This window comes from Ruditapes philippinarum, unplaced genomic scaffold (genome assembly GCF_026571515.1).
Source record: "Ruditapes philippinarum isolate M1 unplaced genomic scaffold, ASM2657151v2 ctg469_1_1_1_1, whole genome shotgun sequence".
NCBI lineage: Eukaryota > Metazoa > Mollusca > Bivalvia > Venerida > Veneridae > Ruditapes > Ruditapes philippinarum.
The window spans coordinates 48,846-73,002 of NW_026865399.1; positions in this window are offsets into that span (position 1 = coordinate 48,846).

A 24,157-nucleotide genomic window follows, 5' to 3' on the forward strand; every position below is an offset into this window, starting at 1 on the left:
AATTAAAATGTATTCTGTCTATCTAAACTAAGCAATCTTCAAGTTCAACAACACCGCCTCATGGTAGATCTTGATACATGTCTTATAAGACCGGTATGTGTCCCTAATTCTGTGTGACTTTAACTAGTTACCTATCAGCTAGCACAGTCACTAAAAGATCACTGCGTATATCATAGTACACTCTAATGATTCATTTTTTTTGATTTCCTAGCCGGTGTGCAGGTGTTCACCCTAAAGATACAACTAAATACAATGTATACTATGGAACGCCGTGACTGTCTTATGTAATCAATGTTTTTGTTATCTTGTGAAACGATGATATTATTTTGTCGTTTGAGCATGTTATCATGTGCAATTTACATCATGTCTTGTCAAATGAACATGCTGACTTGTACAAAACAGCATGTTAACTTGTCAAACTATTATGATGACATGTGCAGACAACATGCTATCTTGTCAAAGTATCGTGATGACTTGTGCAAACAACATGTTAACTTGTCAAAGTATAATAATGACTTGTGCAAATGACATGGTAACTTGTCAAAATGTAATGATGACTTGTGCAAACGTCATGTGAACTTGTCAAATTATTGTGCTGACATGTGCAAACAGCATGTTAACTTGTCAAAATGTCATGATGACTTGTGCAAACGCCATGTTAACTTGTCAAAGTATAATGATGACTTGTGAATAGGACATGTTAACTTGTCGAACTATCGTAATGACATGTGCAAACAGCATGTTAACTTGTCAAAGTATAATGATGACTTGTGCAAACAGCATGTTAACATGTCAAATAACCATGATGACTTGTGAAGACAACATGTGAACTTGTCAAAGAATCGTGATGACTTGTGCAAATGACATGTTATCTTGTATCATGCTGACATGTCAAAAAGCACTGTTAACTTGTCAAAGTATCATGCTGACTTGTGCAAATACCATGCTAACATGTCAAAATTCAAGGATGACATGTGTAAACAGCATGTTAACTTGTCGAATTATCGTTATGACATGTGCATACAGCATGTTAACTTGTCCAAGTATCATGATGACTTGTGCAAACGACATGTTAACTTGTCCAAGTATAATGATGACTTGTGCAAATGCCATGCTAACTTGTCAAAATTTCATGATGACATGTGCAAACAGTATGTTAACTTGTCAGATCATCGTGATAACATGTGCAACAACATGCTAACTTGTCCTAGTATCATGATGACTTGTGAAAGCAACATGTTAACTTGTCCAAATGTCATGATGACATGTGCAAACAGCATGTTAACTTGTCAAAGTATCGTGATGACTTGTGCAAACTACATTCTAACTTGTCAATGTATCATGATGACTTGTGCAAATGCCATGTTAACTTGTCAATGTATCATGATGACTTGTGCAGACAACATGTTAATTTGTCAAAGAATCGTAATGACTTGTGCAAAAACACATGTTAACTTGTTAAGGTATTATGAGCATGTCATCACGATAATTCGACAAGTTAACATGCTGTTTGCACATGTCATCATGAAATATTGACAAGTTAACATGTCGTTGCACAAGTCATTATGATATTTTGACAAGTTAACATGTCGTTTGCACAAGTCATCATGATACTTTGACAAGTTAACATGTTGTCTGCACATGTCATAATGATTATTTGACAAGTTAACATGCTGTTTGAACAAGTCAGCATTGTCTTTAGACAAGATATGATGTAAATTGCACATGTTTATATGCTTAAATGACAAAATAATATCATCATTTCAGAAGATAGCAAAAACATTGATAGCATAAGACAGTCACGGCGTTCCATAGTATACTGTTAGTATCAATATGTTATTGTACCAAATTATATTTAAATTCTTGTTGACGTCATAGGGTCAGTTTGTTTTGAAGCTGGTTATTCAAGTCCAAGGATGTGTGATTACGTTTTTCTTTGGCAACAGCCATATTTCTTAAAATGGCATGAACACTGCTTAGAGCAAACGTGATTTATATAGGTTTCATATTCGAGCACAAAGAAATATTTGAAATAGCGGCAAAATGTGCTTTCATGGCCGTTCTAAGTATAGTACATGAAGTTGGCATTTTTCTCTGAGAAACGTCCAAATCTTTAATGCAATCTTATCTTGTCTTAATTTGGTGTTTCTATTTTGTTAATCAAAAGAAACAAAAGAAACGGTTTACTGTTAAAGTTGTTGTTCTACTAAAATCAGTGCGGACAGTAATATGGTGTACATTTGTTACCGAACGTTGCTCGACACTAGAAAGGAAAGGGAGTTTTAAAATCAGTTCATCTTTAACGAAATACTAGAGGCCAAAAAGTTGAACATACGACACTACGGCTAATCATCCGGAAATGAGAGATAGCTTTACCTGTTATCAAAATTATCATCGCCTAATGGACCGCACATTCGGGAGAGATTGTAGCTTTATTTGCCTTGAGGACAGACGAATGTAAGAATGCGTGCAAAGATTAGGCAATGTTTAGTATTTTACCCCGTTTTAAGTATTTAATATCTAATTGCCATAAAGTGAGTGTGTAAATTGTTGGTAGTTTACCCAGAAGGATAATCGTATTTAGTTGAGACAAGTATCTATATTATTGTTTTAATGTTTTTTTTCTATTCGACTGAGTAAAAGGCAATTAGTACATGAAAAATTCATGGGTTTGCACAATGAATAAATTTTAATGTTTTCCTCTTTATAATTGTGGTAACCAACCCCTAGAGATAAGAAATTTAAAATTCTTTAATCAGTTATTATCTATGCATCTTTATGGTGTAGAAATTAAAAATTCATATTTACGCATTATTTGACATTAACTCGCTGCATGAGATTATGTTTAAAGTGGTATTCTCAAATTATCCACGTGGTTTTGCGACCTATACATGTAGTAGGATAATACTACTATATATGCAAAAATACCACATACAATTGTTATAAACTAACATATATCATCTCCCCCTTTCAGCAATCCTCTAGTTCTTAAAAAATGTTTTTACAAAAAAGTGAAGAAAAAAAGATTTCATGTCGTCCGTACATTTAAAACTGATTTAAACGGATTTCTTCTAATTAATTTCACATTTCTCACCTAATTTGTTATCAAATAGTTTTACAATTAAAGTGGGGAAAAAACCCTTACAGCGTATCTTTATTAACTCAATTTCCCTACCCAGTACTGCGTTTCACACTTTGACGAGATCGGGTAACTGATGAGTTCAAATGATTTAAAGCTGCTTCACGTCCGACTCCTCTTTTTGTCAATGTCTTCCCATATACCCCACGGCGGGCTTCACGATCATATCTTAAGCTGTGCAGCTGTCCAAAACGACTGTCAGAAAATAGCAGCAAACGGCGATTGCGTAAGTCTTCAGTTGCCGCTATTCTTTTCCAATTTTAATAATGACTACTTGCGACTTGTAATGGTGTAAAGTGTTTATCTGGGCTGATCGCTGGTAGTTCAGCGTGGTTTATTGCTTTAAGGTTGTCAAGATGAGAATGGGTTTTGCGAACCGTGGCAACAACAATCGCGCGCAAGAATAGAAAGTCCGGATAGAGAGATGTTTTGAACAATAGACGCAGGGGAACGCTGTAATATGAAATCTTTACACTGACACCGGATCATGATTCTCACAAAATGTAATCTTTCTCAACTTGTGTCGTTAAATTAGGTAATACTTACAGTTTTACCGTACCATCGTCTCTTTATGAATAGCTGCTGCATGGTGTATTTTCATGGCTTGAATATCTTCTATATATTCTAAACAAATTGGATACAGTCGTAATTACATGTGTTTAAAATGTGTTTCATTTTTTGTTATGCACGGTGTTAACACAGGAAATTACAAGTCATTTTGTAATATTGTCTTTCAGAACTAAATACATTTTATATCAAATAATATCCCATCAAAGCTGATACTTTAAACTTAAATTATATATCTGCACATACCACCTGCTTCTACACGCAGAAAATGTGTATTTTGTGGGTCATACTGCTAGATGTATGTTATGTGTCGGGCAAAATAGAATTGTTTGTAATCACCGCCCACTTTACCTTTCTAAATTACTTTTTAGCTCGATTGTGAATAAATCTTAATGCATATTTGGAACACTTTCGACTTGGCTTCCAGAAAGTTGACAAACTAAGCAATAACGGTCTTTTAAGAAAAAATATGGTTGTGGCAACAGTTAGACTCGAACTCACGAGTTGAAAAACAGACATATTGACCATTTGGTCACATTCTCCCTTTCGTACATACAGGCTTACAATGGTCAACCGATGTATACGACATTTCTAAGTTTGATAATTTCTTCACAGAAATGAACCAGACACTGTGTACATCATTTTAAGTTAAAAATCTTAGTGTCTTCTCTGTTGCTCCTAGATATGCATAAAAATGTCATCTACAGTAACTGTTTGTGTAATAACAATGTCTCTATAATCATTGGCAACCAACCCTTTGTCACCAGCATGACCATCACAGCCATTACTGTCTAACCAAACTAGTTACTGCGTACAAGACCACTGATCTTGAAGCTTACAATGCAATTTAGACAAGATAAGATTTTGTTTAAAGACAGCGTATAAATCACTCAAAAGAAAATGCAAAATAAACTAATCTACAAACAAAAAAGCTTAAATTCAAAAAAGCATTTATTAGCATAGCAAGATCTTCGATCTTTGTAAGCTGTAACACCTTGCTGTTTTATAACATATGTTTGTAAATACACAATGTGTTTAAATGATCATTCACCTAATCTAAATCTAACTTTAACTTATTTCACACCACTTGTGCTTATAAAAACAATCACGATGTTTATCTATTCGTATTCTTTTTGTTCTATTCGTATTCTTTTTGTTATTGCTGCTATTGTTATTGGCGACGCCGGTGAGCGGCGTCGTCTTTTATGGAATGCTTTTTATTTTTGCCTATGGAAGGAGCTGTTATTATTAGCAGTTAATGTCATGTTGTGTTAATTAGTTTTATTTCGATTCGTAAAAATCAAGTAAACAAATATGTAGTTATATTTGTATTTAATAACTTTATGTAAAAAGCATGTGCATTGTAATATTATTTTTACGAAATTGCAGGTTAAGTTTAACAGCTTGTCCCTTAGTTTTATTGACAATACTAAAACCCGGATTTCGAATATCGTTGTGGTCTACATTGATGCCGTGAGATTAGTATCCATTCATTCATTTATATATTTTCAAAATTTTCCTTCAAGAAGAAAGTTCACCTGCAAATAAGTATAAGGATAGGTAATGGAACTATTGTAAACGATTATCCTATTGATTTTATCCTTATTACATTTATCTGTTGCGCAGAATGGTTGTTTTTACCAAGTGTACCAGTATCCGGATGTTGAAAGCTATCGGATTTTTTGCAATTACTGCTGTCACATGGCCATCTATTCTTTTATGAATACTTTGCCATTAATTTGCATGGCTTAATAAAACTGAGCCTGCAACATTTAATAATTTTTCTGTTTAGGGTGTTCTTTTGGGATTAAGGATTTTTCTATTTTAAGGGGAAATAACTCATGTTTACTAAATTATTTGTTCTTTTCTGTCTATCTTAGGTATTACTTATAATACTATTTTTGTTGTATAAAATTTGCCAGTTGTAAGGTCATCAAAAGCATGTTAATGTTAATGTTAGGATTTCATATTTATTTAATAGAAACTGGGAATTATTAATGTTATGTGCATACATGTATATTTTAGTATATTGATATGATGAGACTTATTATATTTCTGAATTTAAAGAGTTACAGTTATGTCATTATTATTAAAGGGATGAGACTTTCATTTAAAGTTATAAATGATAATACATGTATTGATTGAAAATGTCTTTAAACTTGGATCAAGCAATATAATTAATAGAGTCTCAAAAAATCATATTCTAATTTTTTTCTAACATGTGCATAGTTTGAAAAGGACAGCTTCTGTCTTATCTATTTGTAATGGAGGGACACCGGTCTCAACCTCCAGGTCTCCTGAGTCAACCCGACAACAGACTTTACATAGAGTAGATTGTTACTTGCCCTTGAATAGATTTGTGCACTAAATTTATAGTGGGTGATTTGTGCCACATGAAAACCAACATAGTACAAAAAGTAACCGGGCGCCAGATGAAAACATGAAAATACAATCTACCACAAAGTGGTTCGTTTGTTGCATTTTCATGTTTTCGCCCGGTGCCCTTGATGCAAAATACAAATCAGCCTTCATAAAATTTCTTATCATAGAAAAAAGGTTAGTTTTTTATCTGTACAAAAAATAGATATTGTACATGTATTAGCACAGTTATGTTCACTTTCAAATTGACCTGTTATAAATAATTGCACAACCAATAACTGTCTAAGCCCTTTTTAGTAAGAATTATTATACAATAGACTATGAGTATGTAAAGTTTTTTTTTTCTTATTTATTAATTAAGAATTAATTATCTGTTAATTTAAAAATTTAAAAGTATCTGTCACGGCTTAGAACTGTTCACTATTTCGGGGAGAAAATGTGTAGGCGGCCAGATATCTTAATCGCTACAGCTGCAGTACATTATTCTGTGGGTCACAGGTTCGAGTTCTGGTCAAGCTGAAAGTTTTTCTCATCCTGTCACTGCATATAAGCATGAGTTCAATTCACTATGCTCTGTAAACATAAGAAATTTAAGGACACAAATCAATAAAGTGGGGAAATATGTTGTGGTTTAGAACTGTTTCATTATTAAAGAGAAAATGTATAGCCGGCCGGATAGCTCAGTTGGTCTTCTGAAAGTCATGTGTTCGAGTCATGGTCAGGCAGTTTCAGTCAGGGTTTAGAAGTGGTTTTTCAACTATCACATGTTTTATTCATTTAACAGATTGCATTAAATTTGAAATAGACAAAGGCAGTATTGCATGGTACTTTTAGATCTACAAAAGGCATTTGATACAGTTGATCACACTATACTGCACATGAAGAAGTTCTTTTTCTTCTTCTTCATGAAACTTCAAGCATCTGCCATATGTAATGACATTCTTACATGGTTTAAGTCTTATCTCTGATAGACAGCAGCTGGTGGATGTGGCTGGTACTCATTCTACTACTGCTCTGAGTACCTATGGTGTCCCCCTGATGTTCATTTTAGGTCCTCTTTTATGTCTAATATATGTCAATGACATGTCTGCAACCCTAAGCAATAAGCTTTTATTATATGCACATGCAGGCACGAGTATCAGACCTGGGAAGAAAAAATATGACCAGATTGATAAAAGAACCTGTGTTCATCTTAAAAGTGTCAAAAACCAAAATAAAATGTAAATAATGACCCCATTTAAAAATATACTTTCAGTTAATTATTCTAAGTATATTTTTAAAGGGGGCCATTATTTACATTTTTTTTTTTTAATGAACACAGTTTTTTTATCAATCTGGTCATATTTTTTCATCCCAGGTCCGATACTCGTGCCTGTGATTATAGATGACTCAGGAATCCTTGTGTCTGGTAAAATAAACCTGAAGAAATTCTTTCTTATTATAAGTATGAGTCTTATAAGATTGGTTAATTGACTATAAATTGTCTTTGCATCTTGGCAAGACAGTCTATTCTTTTTGGTTTAAGTTTCAACTTAAACTGGGCCTAGCCTCCAGATCACATGAAATGGTACTGCTATAAAGTACAATTCTTTTGTTAAGTAAGTATTTAGGTGCAAACCTGGATCAAATTCTTTTGGCGTCGCCCTTTGATGCTTTGCATCAATGCTTTTCTTGTTCTTCTTCTAAAATAAGCATTTTGTATCGCAGATTAAATTTATTCAGAAAGTTTCTGTTATTGGTGTACATAATGACTGTCTAGTGTAGCTGGCTGATAATTTGGTATTAAACAGACAAAAGGAGAGAAAATGAGGATTAAACCAGGCTCACAACATAATTCAGACTGTCGGGCCGATATAACGATCATCAGGTTACCAAAACATAAGTTTACAATTTATGTTTGTTTCTTTGATATTTTATTTACGGTTAAGATGACCATAGTCTAATTAGTGGTGACAACACATATTAGTTAAAATGGAGACTATAAAATGACGCATTGTTCAAAAGCGCCGGGTCTTCAAGTATTTTTGTGGTCAATATGTCTATAAGTGAATTATGACGTAAACGCAAATCAGCCAATCGGGGCAATGCTCATGTGTGCACCGTCCGGTTAGCTCAGTTGGACTGTGAATTTGGTGACCCGGGTTTGATTCCCGGACGGTGCACGTCACTTCTAAATGATCATAAAATCAACTGTACTGTCATTAGGACTGTACCTCTGCTCTGGCATATACAGAAGCAATAGCAGTTCCTTGCGAAAGTGAAGGCATATAGTACTTGCAAACTGTTGGACAGCCTGTCCAGAAACGTTACGATGGCTGAACCGTGCTCTATGAATGAAAAGTGGCAAACTGCCGTGATCCGGAGGGTAAACTACAACAACTACCGGGTTTTCATCTACAATGTATATGTTGGATATAGTCGGGTAAACACAGGTATGCCTGTATTTTAACGATGCATATATTAGATGTAGCCGGGTATACACATGGTTGACTGTATTTTAACGATGCATATATTGGATATAGTCGGGTATACACAGGTTTATCTGTATTCTAATGATATGTGTGCCTAATGTAGTCAGGGAAAACATGCAGACGGATGTTTGTAATCTAACGATATATTGCTCGGATATAATCGTGTTACCAAGGTATCAAATCGTGGTAACATATGTGCTCGTCATATTGAAGAAAAACAACAATAAAAAGCTAAGATATTTAGCATGTTTCAAGGTGAACAAAACATTGTGTTCTAATTCAATTATGTACAATGCAGCATATGATGAGCCGATATATATATAATTATCTATTTCTTTTTTATTTTCACCAGCTATTTGTTTTTTTTTATTAGTATGCATTCGACGTAATGCTTTTTTATTGTCAAACCTAAAGTATGTAAATTATTTTCCCTACCATAAAATGCATGAGAGAGAAAAAAAACAACACTTTCTAACTTTGATAAAGTTAATGTTTTATTTCTGTCAAATTTTATAAGTTTTTTTATATAACTGTTAGTAGAGAAGAGAATACTAGAATAAGCCGTTCATTGTATGTATTTACACTATTGACACAAAGATTAAATTTGTCAGCGGATTAACTTATAAGAATCCACTTAGACTGACCTTTCAATTTAGACTGTTTTTACAGTACCAACTTCATTTTTCACATGACTGTGTCTTTAAGTATGATTTGTATTGTACGAGGACACAAATGCACAGGGGGGTATCCAATGGAATTGACACAAGTAATAAAGCGGAACAGGCTCCGATAATTGAATAAGCAGCGAGGTCGGGTCTGATAGTGCCCCGGGGCTCCTACCATGTCTTGATACTCGGGGAGATGGTAAGAGATAATTTCCGTGATTGTCATACACAAACGATTTTTATTATAATTTACAAACCGGCTGTATATGTTGAGATAGCTAATTATTGTCTGTCTACCCAGCTCATGAAGTTAGATTTCTATAGTGTAATGAACATTTCGACAGTAACATCTGTGATAAGTTTGTTTATATCAACCGTATATCATGAATGAAAAGATACGTTTTCAATGAATTTAATAGCGTCTTTTGATCGTCAACCCTATTTCAAATGCAAATTAGCACGAAATATACGTGCACTTACGCACCGAGTTCTGTTTAAACGATTTTGATGCTGAAAATTAAATTAAGATCTTGTTCAAACATGATTTTTATCTGAACGACTTATCAGATAGGACCTGCATTGATATGGTAATATTAAATAAACTCCTGTTTTAGCAACTGTTTGTCACTGCATCTGATGTTAATTTTATGGATGATTTTATTAACCTTTAAAACTGGACGCCGGGTATTAAAACATTCAACTATAATAAATAACACCACAAAAGCTGCTACTTTGAGTTTTCCCCGTAATCTGTGTCGCAGGGACGTAAAATAAACTTCGATGGTTGAGAGATAGGATATATTTCACGCATGCGTGACTTTGGATAATGTCAATGGAAAATGGGGAGAAATTTTATGGCTATAAGTTGCTATCTTGCCAAAATGAATTGCACATTAAAGTAACATCCATATCTCCCAAATCTATTACACGTTTCATTTATTTAGAGCGAATGTGAGAGAAATATCATAAGATATATTTGAAAACACCTAGTTGTATGAGCCGTGTAACGCAAAAAGGTACTAATCTGTCAATTTAAAATGCATTTTTGATAAATAAAATATTTTGGGGACTTAAGGTATAAAAATGAAATAACTGACAAGTTTTACTTACCTCAGACTCAAAGAACCAACTTGTCGTCAGATTTCAAATTCAGTATGACAACACAGCACAACTGTACAATATAGGAAAACATTTAGATGTCAAGTTAATCAAAGTAGTTAATCCGTGAATTAATCCACTACGAAAATGAAAATCAAAGAAATTCACAATATAATAAACAAACATGTTTCTCTAGCAGTGACTTATATTATACTGAAAACATCGCATATAAAACCACGTTATTCGTATTATGCAAAATTTGCGAATGTAATTCAGATTAAACATTAGCAATGGAAATTAGGTAGCAGTCTTTTCCATGGCATGCGATTGTATTAATATTTTATTCAGAGATTTTGCGATCAATGGTTCTTATTCTTAGGAAAGGACAAATAAAATTGTGTCGTATTCGTGACTTGGGTATACTTTAGACACTAAGCCATGAATATATGCATAAATGCTGTCAATATATTCATTTATTCCATTACATTTCTATCTCTTCTCCCAAAATGTGCTGGGAATTTGAATAAACGCTTGACGGCGGATCCAGCTACCGTCTAGTTTGTTTGTAACGGTAGAATGGTTCCCAAAGGTATGCCAACACTATATATTTCAATACATCGTCTGGGGCATACGTTTTATATAAAACATAGGTATAAAGGTATATCTCATATTCAATTGCCGACAAGTATCGCTGTTTCATGAAAGCATTTGTTAAATTTTCAACAGTATTTAAGCATTACAATGAAACGTTTTTATTGATTTTTCCTATTCTAACTTCTTTCCTGTGAGAATTTAGAGGCATAGAGCCGCTACAGCAGACACTCATCAGCCTTAATTTGGGAATAAACGTTATTATATCGGGAAATCCAAATTTGCATATCTAGTGCGCTGTCAATTTCGCTTAATGAAATTCGATTTGCCCTCTTGAAGGCGGGAATTAAGAGACCAACTGTGCCTTTCCCGAGAAAACTGAACAATTCTTAGCAATAACTACAATGTATGAGGTTGTTTTGGTCTTTAGATTGATCTTGCCTGTTTTTCATTATAAATCTTTACCTTATTTATTGACTAATTGTTGCATGTTTATTTACATGTATTAAAAGCAATAAGTTAAGCAAAATGGCTTTATAACAGGAAAAAAGATTCGAATTCTGAACATTATTAGTGTAGCATTTGCCGCTTCTGGTATTCACATTTAGACCTAATATCCCGGGCGAAAATCACAATGATGGCACACTTGTTTTAGTTCGTCAATAACTTTGTTCTGATGTATTTCAATGTCACATCGACAGTTTAATGGTCAAATTGGAATTTTCTACTTTAAGCTTTCTGTATGTGCATCATTGTGTGCACGAAATTGCCTTCTCTCTTCTTTACGAGCTAGATATTTTCCTCAAATGCATCATGAAACTGCCTTTTTCTGTTATCACAATTCATAATGCTAAGATAACCCCCGGTAAAGTAAAAGTCATTTTGAGCCGATCCCCAGCATCTGCAAATAAGGAAAATAGCTTGAAATATGATCAACCTATATACCTATTATGTTCACATCACGGGTGTAATTTTGTCACATTACTTCACGGGAATTCATTAATCATATCTTAGTGTCGAGGAGATTTTACAATAGTTTGTAACAAAAACGTCTCCAAAACTATAGTAACTATCTGACACTGCTAAACATGTAGTCCTCCAGGGAATTGAATTCTATATATAGCCGACAGAAATGTTCATTAAATGACCTATTAAAAATTTCAAAGTTTTTGACCTGAGTACTTATTAAAGCATGCTGTAAAATAAGCCTTAAAACATAGTTTTATGATATTTCATTTTCATGAAATCACGTGATGATATGATACTCACGTGATAACTAGATTAGCTTAGATGCTGGCAAATAAATGACCACAAATATGACAATGTTAGAAACAAACAAAATTACGGTATGTCCAGACTTGTCAAAACAATTGTTTCTATATCTAAAACACAGACGATTGTATATTGAAATTGAGATACATGTTAGAAACAGTTTAGGACAAAGTTGCTTATTCTGAATTCTGACGAAACGTTAAAAGTACACATCGCTTGACCCTTTTATGTTAAACTTGGCTTAGAGCTAAAAGGTCTGGCAATGGATCTCCTTTTAGTGGTTATAGTGAGTTACTTTGAATAGCCCACTCGTCGCTGATGTCTGCACAGCGGATTTACAGACGAGATCAACATAGAAGTAGAAGTAGAAGCTCGAACCATAACGATATGGGTAAAAATTCCATGAAGGATATTGTATTTATCACGTGAGGAAACCATTCAAGTGCCTAATTGAAGGAATATGGCTTTACTCACGTGGAATTACGTGCCTGAAAATATGCGTGAAAGGGCATCCGTGGTCCTACTCGACTGTTAAGTCCGAGTCATTGCAAAATGACCAAAGCAAGGACCACGTGCTTTAAAACTATGCCAATGATGTAATATAATTATTTTTATAATCATTAATCATTTACTTCACAAATTTTGCAAAGAAAAAGTTATATTTACTCACAGTCTAAGTTAACGAGTATATATCTCGTGTGAAAATATTAGTTTACCAATTTTCTTCATTGTAAATAAAAATGCTAATTTGTGTGCACGGCGTACGCAAGTGTACATTATTAGTGATAAATGATATTAGAGGGATCAGTCATGCGGATAGTCTCGGCCTAGCTGATAAATAGACCGCAGTGAATGATTACAATAATTTTTTGTATTACACGCATCAGTCTCGTTATAATCATATATACCACGTTAATTAGACTCATCTACGTTCGTTTTCATCCGTAGCTAGATGTGAACGATGAGTTATCTAACCGCATTTGTATCTCTTTATGATGAATAATTACTAGATACAAAATTATTAACAACACGAAATAAAGTGTATGAGCATATTTATATTCACAAAATGTAGTGTTCGGTATGATAGCTGTAAAAAGTCATAGTTATTACTGTTGTCAGTTGATATTTACCTGTAATTTGGTAACAGATGTAACAGCTTATTCATTTTCATTCTAAATCATGGCGGTTGCAGAACATTGCTCTGCTAGATAGTGGTTACTTTAACTGCAGCGTTAATTCTAATAATAGATTTACAGAAATGTATTCTAGTCCATAAATTTAATGCATGCACATTCCAAAGAGATTTCAAAGAGATAAATGAATATTACATATTTCAGAAAATGCTATTAGTCTATTTGACTTTTATCTGTTATTTTACCTCTGCTGTCAAGGAATCATGTAGGGATTTCTTATAATTGTTAAGATTTGTAAAACTTTAGGAAACGACAGTCTATAACGGGAAATAAAGAAGCGAAAGGAACTTCAAAACACGAAAATCAAATCAGCGTTGTAGTCGGTAGCTGCCTCACTCAATTATCACCGCTCGTTAAGCTAAAGAATGCCTCTAGGCAATGACTGTACAGGCCGCCAAAGATGTGTCTTTATACATCATAATCCTGCTACACCACCGCTACCAATTTCCCAAAGGTCTTGTGAAATTTGTCAAATCCCAAGATAGTTGTACCAATTGGATTACTTGTTTCCAAAAGTATAAAAGCTCGACATATTACATTATTTGAGCGCGTCTAACGGATGATTCTTGTACTATGGGCTGGCAGGGATAAAAGCGAATAGCTTCTGAGAAAAATGAAAACGAGAAAAAGAACGTATCAGAAGTCATACGTTAAGGTTAGGAAATAAATTAATGCAGTAAGTCTGATCTACTTGAGCTCTCAGGGGAAATCATTCTTGTCAAAAAGGTGAGCTACAATATATAAGAAAATATATCTAAAATTATTCCGTATGTGCTTTTTGTCTGGAGAAAAAATAAAATATACCTAGAATTGTGTTATGATTAATTCGCTCAATATTTCAAATACTAGACTCGAGTTTTTAAGTGGTTTTATTTAATTTACTTGCCCTTGAACATGTTTTCCCTGAAACGATTTTTTCTTCAACACATTTGTATTTTAAAGAAAACAATTATGTCCGAATTCAAATTCTTCAAAACCCATCATGTTTTCAATACTAGTATAATATTTAGAACAAAAGTTTTGTAACATTGTTTTTCGTTTAACAATATGAAGTGTAACAAAAGTTGATTATATAAGCAAGTTCAATCAAGGACACAGGGTTTTCCATTACCGGATATATAGTATATGCATTTATAAATGTATGAAAAATATCTTGCAAATGAGCGTTTCTCCCATTTTCTGTTATGTTAAGTGTCAGTTATTTTTTAAAAATAGGCGATCAGCTGATGTATAACATATATAACTACTTACATAACTTTACATTGTTTTCTTTTATTATTTTTGAGCGTTTTTTCTTCTAAAAATTACGATGTTGGAATCATCATGGCTCCTGTAATGGAAGTGTTAGGGAGTACAGACATTTTAAGATCCTATATAGTGCTTAATCAACATTATATTTATATGCCGAAATGAAATAAAACGCCGATTAACATTTATTGAGTAAGACTGGCATAAAAGGCTTTCATCAATAAAACAGTATTCCATGTCATAATAAAGAAAGCTGTAAAAGTCAAGTTCGTGTGTTGCTGCGCTTATGTAACCTCACATCGGATGGCAATAACAAATCAACCATTGTGCTTAAAAGACGGAAATTTAAGGTCATTGCAATTAAACTTTCATTCTTAGCAAAATCATAAGCGTTCAAATAACATTTGATTTGCATTCGACCTTGCACCAAATACAGTCAAAATCTTTATATAAATAATGTTAATGTATATAGATGTAACATTTTTCACTTACAAGCCGATGTTTATCTGTAGGAATGAGTAAATCAATGTACTCTAGTATGTACATGTTGCTGATTTCTTTAGACCAAATGATTATGCCCCGCCCTGTTTGAGTACAGAACCCTACAAAAAAGTAACATTAATTAAAAGATGCATTAATTAGTCCAAAGAGAAAACAACACATTCATAACACAAATGTAATAAGTACATATTTAATGGAACATTAACAGTTCATGTATTTTCTTTACTTAAAATCAGGACTTCGGTTTTGGTCCCTTTGCTTATTAGAATTGAGGGCCGCCTTGTTTAATTCGAAACATGCACTTTACGTCAAAAAAGTTTTACTAATATAATAGGATTATTATGAATTGCAAGCCTATAATGAAAAGTATGAATTGCAACCCTTTTTTGTAAATATACGTAAACCCAATAGTTATACATAAGAATATCCAGAAATTACAGCTTAAGATTTTGCGCGTTTTTGTGCAGATAAATTTTCAGAATCCTTATGGGATAAAACATGTTGTCGCATTTCAATGAAGTCCATGAACATATATTTAGCAATAGATCTTATAACGTAATATTTAAAATTGTGTAACACTTAAATCTTGCTTTACGGAGTGATAAGCATATATATTTCGTTGCTTTTGTATGATGATAATTTTTTTAATTTGATATTATTTCTACTATTTAGAATCGACAAACAAAAAGGGGTATGTCCACAGTTTTTTGCTTAATTGAGTTTTAGACCTGCAGGTGTAAGTGTAAAGGAACAGACAAAAAACCATTTCTGAAGTCTCCGTGGGGCAAAATGATATCAACCGTCAAATAGCGAAGATATATGATATCATTTTGGATATAAAAGTCGATTATCATCAATGTAAATGTGTTCAAGTCATTTAAACCCAAATGAGAGACTGACATACCGTGGGATACGATCGCCCAAAATACATATATAACACTGATTTAGGAGCGAGTATGGTTTGGTAGCGATAAAATTATTAATATTTGCCTTTTCATAGATATAATAGACATTTAATGGAAAATTTCACTATACAAAATGACTGATTAAATCAGAGATGGTCACGGTGTATGATTTTTGTCTGCAAGAGTGTTTTATATCTGAGATTATATCAATATTTATGTTTACAATCCCTTAAAGAATACAGTATTGTATATGACTTGATATATATTTCCGAAATAACATACAAACATCTATCCATATTGTAAAGATAGCTCAACAAAAACTTTGTTTATTTCATTCTACTTTACAATCATCTTCAAGAATGAGTTTGCGGTTTCCTATATATGTCAAACTAAGATTTTATTCAAAAAGATATGATATATAAGTTATTTGATTTCATTATTACCTATTCAATTTATTACGTGTAATCATAATCATTGAAAACGTTCCTAGTTCTATGTTATAACATCAGAAGCACCTGTTAGAGTTGAAGTATTTGTTTTCACTCAAATTGCCTCGTACTTTATTTGTTTCGTTATTTTCAATGATGAGGAAGTAATGCATTTTCTCATAAAAACTTGAAACCACCCATTATCTTTTAAATCGTTTAGATGGTATATTTCTGCGTCTAAGAGATTATATAAATGTTGCTAAAATGTGACTGTAGTGCATTTTTCAAACACTTCAAAAATCAAGGACATTCGCAGTTTTCCTAAATCTTCGTTTTATGTTTTGTGCTCCTTTCGTCTTCAAATTTCTCGTTTTATTACGAGTTCAATAATTACATCAAGTGTCTTTTACTAGAAAGAAACATCCATTTTGTCTTCGTAGCTCTAAAATAGATGTCTTCCCGCTTTAGTTGGAAAAGTTCTATTTTCAGACAAAACTCTTTCGTTCGTCCATCTAAAATAATAATACAAGTTCAAATAGCTTCGTTAGTGTTTGAACATGGTCTTCTATAATGATATTTCACGCCAGTCAAATAGACGGTACGATCCTTTTATTTGTAGAGACAACTGATTTTCATTTATAGTAAATAAAATGCCGTTTCGGCCCGTGGAATGTCTCTTGGTAAGGGACCGTACTGTCTTTATAAATAAACTTTTATTTACAGTACATACAAGCCTTATTTGACTTCTGACTTACTTTCAATCTACATGGCAGACTTTTCAAATTCTCTCTAAATATCTCTGTCGATTTCTTTGTTTTCTTCAGATTTTTTTTGTGTGTGATAACACACATTCACTTGTCAAAATAAAAAAAAAATCTGTATATATAAAGGGTCCATAAAGAAAGCCTGGGTTTGTTTCCTAAAATAGCAGAAAGAACTCTTTGTTCCTACCATACATATATATGAGCTTTTACTGTTAACATTGTATGGAAAAGTTGTTTTTTAAAAGTTAAAAAGTACATTTTGTGAAACGAACAATATAACACCACCTTTAACTGTTTCATTTTTTGATGTATTTAAGAGTTTATGTATGTTCGAAAATCCGATGTCTGTAGACCGATTTGAACCGACTTCGTCCCCTTACCTGAAAGTAAATTAAACAATTACTTATAAATACGGTAATTGTATTGAAGACGATGTAATTGGTGTAGTTGCATTGATTTGTAAGAAAGCAAAATGTCTTAAACCTTTAATTAATAATTCTGACACCAGAAATGACAAATTATCGTTTGAAATTTAAGGAGAAGTTTATAAATATTAATGTTAAGTTAGACAAGGTTATTGATATGTTAAAAAGTCGCCAATCAAGGACGTACATTGCACTTTACCGCGCGAGAGTAAATGTTATATATTGCAGTGACATTATAGATATCAGTTAAAGTAACATTAGGAGGGCTCTGCTTTCATTTCGAACTTTCAACCATTGTCATATATAACTACTTTACCCGTGTCTTTCAAATGTTATTCTGGAATGTAGAATAGCTGTTTTACACTTAAGATACATATTTTTTCTTGAAGAGTTCCTCATATGGATAACCGGACACAATTACATTTATAAACATGTTTACACATCAATACCATTAATACTGATTGTTGAACATAGGTCAGAAGAAAGTTGTTATAATTTAAATTTTTGGTAAAGGCGAAGGTAATAACGAATATGTAGTGCAAGGTCAAACGTAAACTGTCGGAAAATCAAAATTCTGGAAACAAAGTGATCCCTCGGAAGCATTAATCACAACAAAATAACATAAGAATTGCAGACTCGGTTTGATTGAGTCTGTACATGAGGGATAATGAAAAAGTGCAACAGAATGAAATATTTAAAAACGCCCAACACGGTAAAATTACAAATGTTGCAGGCTCTGTTTTTAATAGTCCAGTTCAAGGGCAGTGGTCGTAAAGCAAGCTACCGTCTACGCACCCTAGCACCGGTTTAAGAATACCTCAACATTTAAATTTGAAATGCTGGCGTTTTGATTTCGAATTTCGAATCATCCGTCGATGTGAAACGCATTAAGACGCTAGTTTATTTAAACTGAGTTCATGATTTACAAATTTACTGCTGAGTAGACTAAAATAATGAATGTTTCTCAAAACTATATATAGAAATGTACAAGTGTAATGATTATTTCGTATATAAACTTTTATAAAATCTCTGTTCTATCGGAAATATGTAACAACTGCGCGAAGCACTATGTAACACGGCGTCTCCCGTACCTGACTGTTGACTGTTATATTAGTTTTTAAGCATCTATAAACTTCTCTAAGCCCCGGTACAACAGCAACTTAAAACAATATAGCAGGGTCCTTGATCAAATCCTTGATTACACCTTCAAAGTAAAGAATACAGTTTACTTCCCACTTGTACTACAATGAACAGTTTATACACTGGTTTTATGTAAGGCCATCTTAAGTAAACATATCATTTTATATACAAATATGCTTTTTCTACCTTTTATGATTTCAGTCTGCTCTATAATCTCTCAAGCCAGCTTATGTTGAGTACATAAATATTTTGTATGGCTTTATATCTTTACAAAGTCTACGATGTTAAAACATTTACACTTGCCATTTGCTCCCTCAGTTAATACCAGTTGTGCACAATTTCGAAATTATATTACTAGTACGTTGACTGCTCGGAATAAAGGAATTAATTATCGTTTTGATATTGAATAAAAATAATTGTTCATATATATTACCTAAACATCAAAATAGCAATGTGTGATGGCCTTAGTCTGAACATATAGATATAGCAGATATTTTAATTTAATATTTCAATAATGTTTCCTATCATAGTATTTTACCTTTTGAATATAAGTTATTCCACTTCTAATGGGTGGGGTATAGAAGGCAAATTTAGTAAGGTTTTATGTAAAATATGAAAAACAAGGTGGCATACAATGAACGCGTCCCCAACACAGGATCATCAGCAAGGAGCCCAGGAGGACACCAACCTTTACAGGGGACACGGGCATGTCATTGTAAATTATTCAAAACAGAAAATCAAACCTAGTCGTGTCGTATAGGATTTAGATTTTTAAGTATCTGCTGAATTTGTGTAATAAATTTGCCCTGCTTTTAGATATAAAAGTCCATTTAAAGTTAAATAGTTTCAATATATACATCTTTCTTTTTTCGAAAAACAAAGGTACCAAAAGTATTCAGTCTGGTCGTGAGGCTGAAGAATCTCTATACTTTTGGTTACAACAGGTCAATGTGGAAAAGCGATTCAACACAGTGTTTGAAATGATTAAAATATATGTCTGAGAAACATTTAAAGTCAAATACTTTGTCTGTTACGTTTTCCTCTCGGACTGGTTGTCATTGCTTCAGTTTGTTTGCAAGTTACTAGTATATGTAGAAATCTAGAACCACTAGACACAACAACGCATGTAACAAGCAATTATACCACAGTTTAAAAGTGGTGGTTAGATCCTTAACATTTTTCTTCAATTAACTAAACTAATGATTTATTTTAAAGAAAATAACAATTAACAAAAATACAAGAGTGATTATTTAATTTGTTATCGTTAACGAGTGTAATTTATTTTATCGTTATTTAACTTAAAGTACCTTCATTGATAGATTTCTGTTTCAATACATTTTTACTGTTGTCCGGTATTTTATCATTTGTTAGCCTGACCAATAATGAAGTCATCATTTCTCTTCATGGCCTGAGGTGTTGCGGTCTTTTTGTTCTCACCTAAATGTAACAAGTCGACACCTCTATGACAACCGATGACCAGGTAACTTATAAACTTACCCGCATTGATTTATGACCAGCCTTTGATTCGATTGACGTATATTGTAACAAATTAAGCTAAAACAAATAACTTTGTTTAAGAATTGACAGATACGCTGTCTAAAAATTGTGCAGATAAATAAAATAAAACATTGTTTACTTGTATATTAACTATATTAACTCGGAAACCTAACACTTCCATTTAAAGAAATTCAAGCATGTAAAATTGATATATGATATATATTTAATGAAGCAGTGTGTGCCTTTTAGTTGACAGTACAAATTTATATCCGTTTAAGCACTTTATTAAAGAGACATTGAAATTGCGTGGGGTTGTTTTATTTATTTATTTATTTATTTTTTTTTATATTGTTTTTGTTGTTTAAGTATATATCGATGTTGTTTTTTAAACATCGATGGATTTTTCCATCAAATTCAACCTAACCCGCTGTTTGAAACAATGTTATATTGACAGGAAAAAAAATATTTGCTCAACAATCACGCCTCGGATCTTGGAATAATAAATCATTGCATAATAGCAAAGCAAACATCGGTAATTTGATATCACACTTTTGAACAATATGATCAAACAGAAACATTTAATATCCCGTAAAATATGTATGATTGGGAAAAAGGTGTTTCTATAATACAGAATTATCAGGTGAGACGTGGAGACCCAGTACTCTCTGATTGCACGGTGATTACGAGCTGACAGCCTAGTCATACTTTATTCACAATGCTGAGAGAAATATCAGAAACCCATCTTTCTGATAAATCGCCCTGGATATGAAATATTAAACTAATGGCCATAATGTCAATAGTGTGTTTTCACTAACTGTAAAATGATACCAGCTAGTTAAAATAAACTTAAAAACTTATAACACGCCCCTTATGCAACCAATTAAAAATTACAAATTACTTTATGTTGCAACATAAGAATATGAATTCTCGTCAAAAGAGGTTATTGACACCATAGACTACTTGTTCTGCTTAGAATAATTTGTATCTGTCAAATTTTTCAGTTTAAAGGTTTTCAATATCTTACTTTGCCTCGCTCAGTGCAAATAGCTCCAAGGAATTTTGCTTATTCTAACTGGTCAATCTGTTTTATCCCAACATTTGATTCATAGTTGACACCAGGTTTTATCTTATTTCTAAATTGAAGAAGCAAACGCATGGTGTATGTTATAGTTCATGCAATCGACAAATGTTTAAGTAATAACAAAGTCACCATTGATGTGATGATCCATGTTGTCTGACAATTTCTCCGCCTCGCATCATCAATAAGTCGACATTCAACACCGTCAAAGATGTTTATCCTGGTTTGATGGCACGACTGTCGTGTACTTTACTTCATGTTTCTCACATAAACTAATTCACTTTATATTTTTATATCAAAACGACATATATATTTCAATAAATTCATATATGTATTATAGTTTACATCATAAATACATGGAATAGATAAGACACGAAGCATCTGCTTTTGAATATTAATGATAAAATAAATGATTCAATCAATTTACACATATATACACACATATACTTAAATATCTAGTTTAATTTATATAGAATTCATTTAAGATTGATTGTGTAGGAAGCTATAAACTACTAGTTACTCTCTGGAACCAACAAGTACTCAGCGATGAGTGTAATGATACATTCTCAAAGATGCAACGGCTCACTACTGATGGGGTTTGAACCCACGTGGCCAACAATCCTTAGATTATAATTCCGACTCGTCTACCACTCGGTCATGCCGCTATTTCTTATGTATTTGACATTAACACAACGAAGGTCAAGGTTACAGCTCTTACAAGGGCATCATGCGTGTTTTACGTACATGATTTTTTCATTTATATGGAAATGTTAACAGCGCAAATTCATGTTTATACATGTATACAAATATATAGTCTAAAATATTTAGTTATTAAGTGAACAAATTGTCAATTCTTGCATTTATTCAAGTCTGTCAGTCATTTTAGTGCTGCAGCCATCAACGTTATTAAACGCTTACTGTGATTGGTATATTGATTTCTTTTAAAAAATAGGTTTTTGGTCTATAAAGGTAAGTTTGAATTAGGGATATGAAACTATCTTTAACTAGATTTTTTTTATATTCAACCTTATAACTGGTATTTATCCGTTATCGGGACGAACAGGTCTTTATTGGTGTTGAGGGATTTTTTAATGTCTTTCAAGTGATCGTTACATTTATTGTTTGAAAGTGTTTGCTTTATTCAAAATCATTGATGTCTGTTTAAGTTATAATACAGATTGTAAATCAGAAACTAACCTAGTTTTAATGATACTCCGGACTACATTTTTTTTCTAGTTTGCAGTTGGATATATCAAAATTTGTTCTGCAATCTATATACGAATTCATTAGTGCCCTTAGAATAACTTAGATTTAAGTGTCGAATCGGCTTAAGTCGGTGTTGTTTGTATTAATTAAGAATGAAAGCATACTCTGTCTCGCTGCGTTTTCAAAAAGATTCAAACAGACCTGCAAACTTTTTTATTTTACCAGCCTTAAACATCCAATTTTAATATTATATTGATTTCATAATCAAGATATGGGAACAAAACGTATGTAGACTATGTATGTATTTGATAAGCTTTGATGCCCAAATGTGTATGTGCTTTACCACCAAATTGCACCTACATGAAGGTTTTTTTTATAAGGCAAAACGGGGTACATATCATTCTTTGTTAATGTGGAATCCAATTTCCACTTGGTGTTTTGCGGTTATCACTTCTACACCTTATGACTTTGGTTCAAATTATACATGATATTAAGCCTTTTACTCAGATTTAAACACATAAATATGTTTGACACATATAACATTCAGTAGATAACTAACTGGATTGAAAAGCCTTTAGAAATAATATTTGAAAACTGTATCGTACGTATCTTCAGCTACTCTTTGCAAACTTTACACCGTTTCTCAAATGCTAAAGCCTTAAACAACTTGCTGGCCTCTTTTCTGAAGATGCTTTGTCTTTCAGTTATTTTCACTGACAACCCTTGATAGAGCTCAATTATGAATGATAAATGATTTAACACTTTCATTGATATATCTACATTTTCTATCATACCGTGTCACGCCTTTTGACAAGACTGAAAATAAATCTAATCAATTGACACAAGGAAAAAAGTAACGCGTCACGGTGACCTGGTGTGTATCTAAATTCCTAATTCATCTCATAGCCCTTGATATAAAGATAATCAATTATTTTACTATTGTAATTTCCTCTTTGTTTTTTTTCTTTTTTCCTTTTCTTTATCTTGCACATGATAACTTAACGGACGCTTGCCTTATGTTGCAGGAAACTTTCGAGGGTTTTTGACACATCACGACTTCCTCAGTTATGAATTATGTCATTGCTCCATGTTCTTCTTTTTCAAACAAATTGCTCATTCTTTGTCAAAACTTTGGTTTGTTTGGAACCAACCAAACACTCCGTAAATATGTTGATTTGGTATCCCATCTAAGCTGGGAACCAGTGTTTCATGTTTATTCTGTAATAGTAGACGTGACGTCGATAATAATGACATCAGCATTGTGAGGCTATCAGTCTGAATTAATTAATGTTTAAATGATACGTAATTAAGACAAAACCGGAAACACTTACAGTAACAAATATGATATTTATACAATGCCTTGAACTTTATTAATTTATATCTTATTTTGACAACAATTCATTCTAGATGCAAAGCAAGAAAGGCATTTTAAGGTATGCAACAGTTTAAGCGAGATCGACAACTAACACATGAAGTATGTTTGTATAAATGTAAAATGATGGCCTTCTACAGCTATTGTAGAAAATGTCAAATGGTAAGGTTTTTCTTTTTCTACACTAGTTATGATAGACAGATTGATCCGGTTGTCAC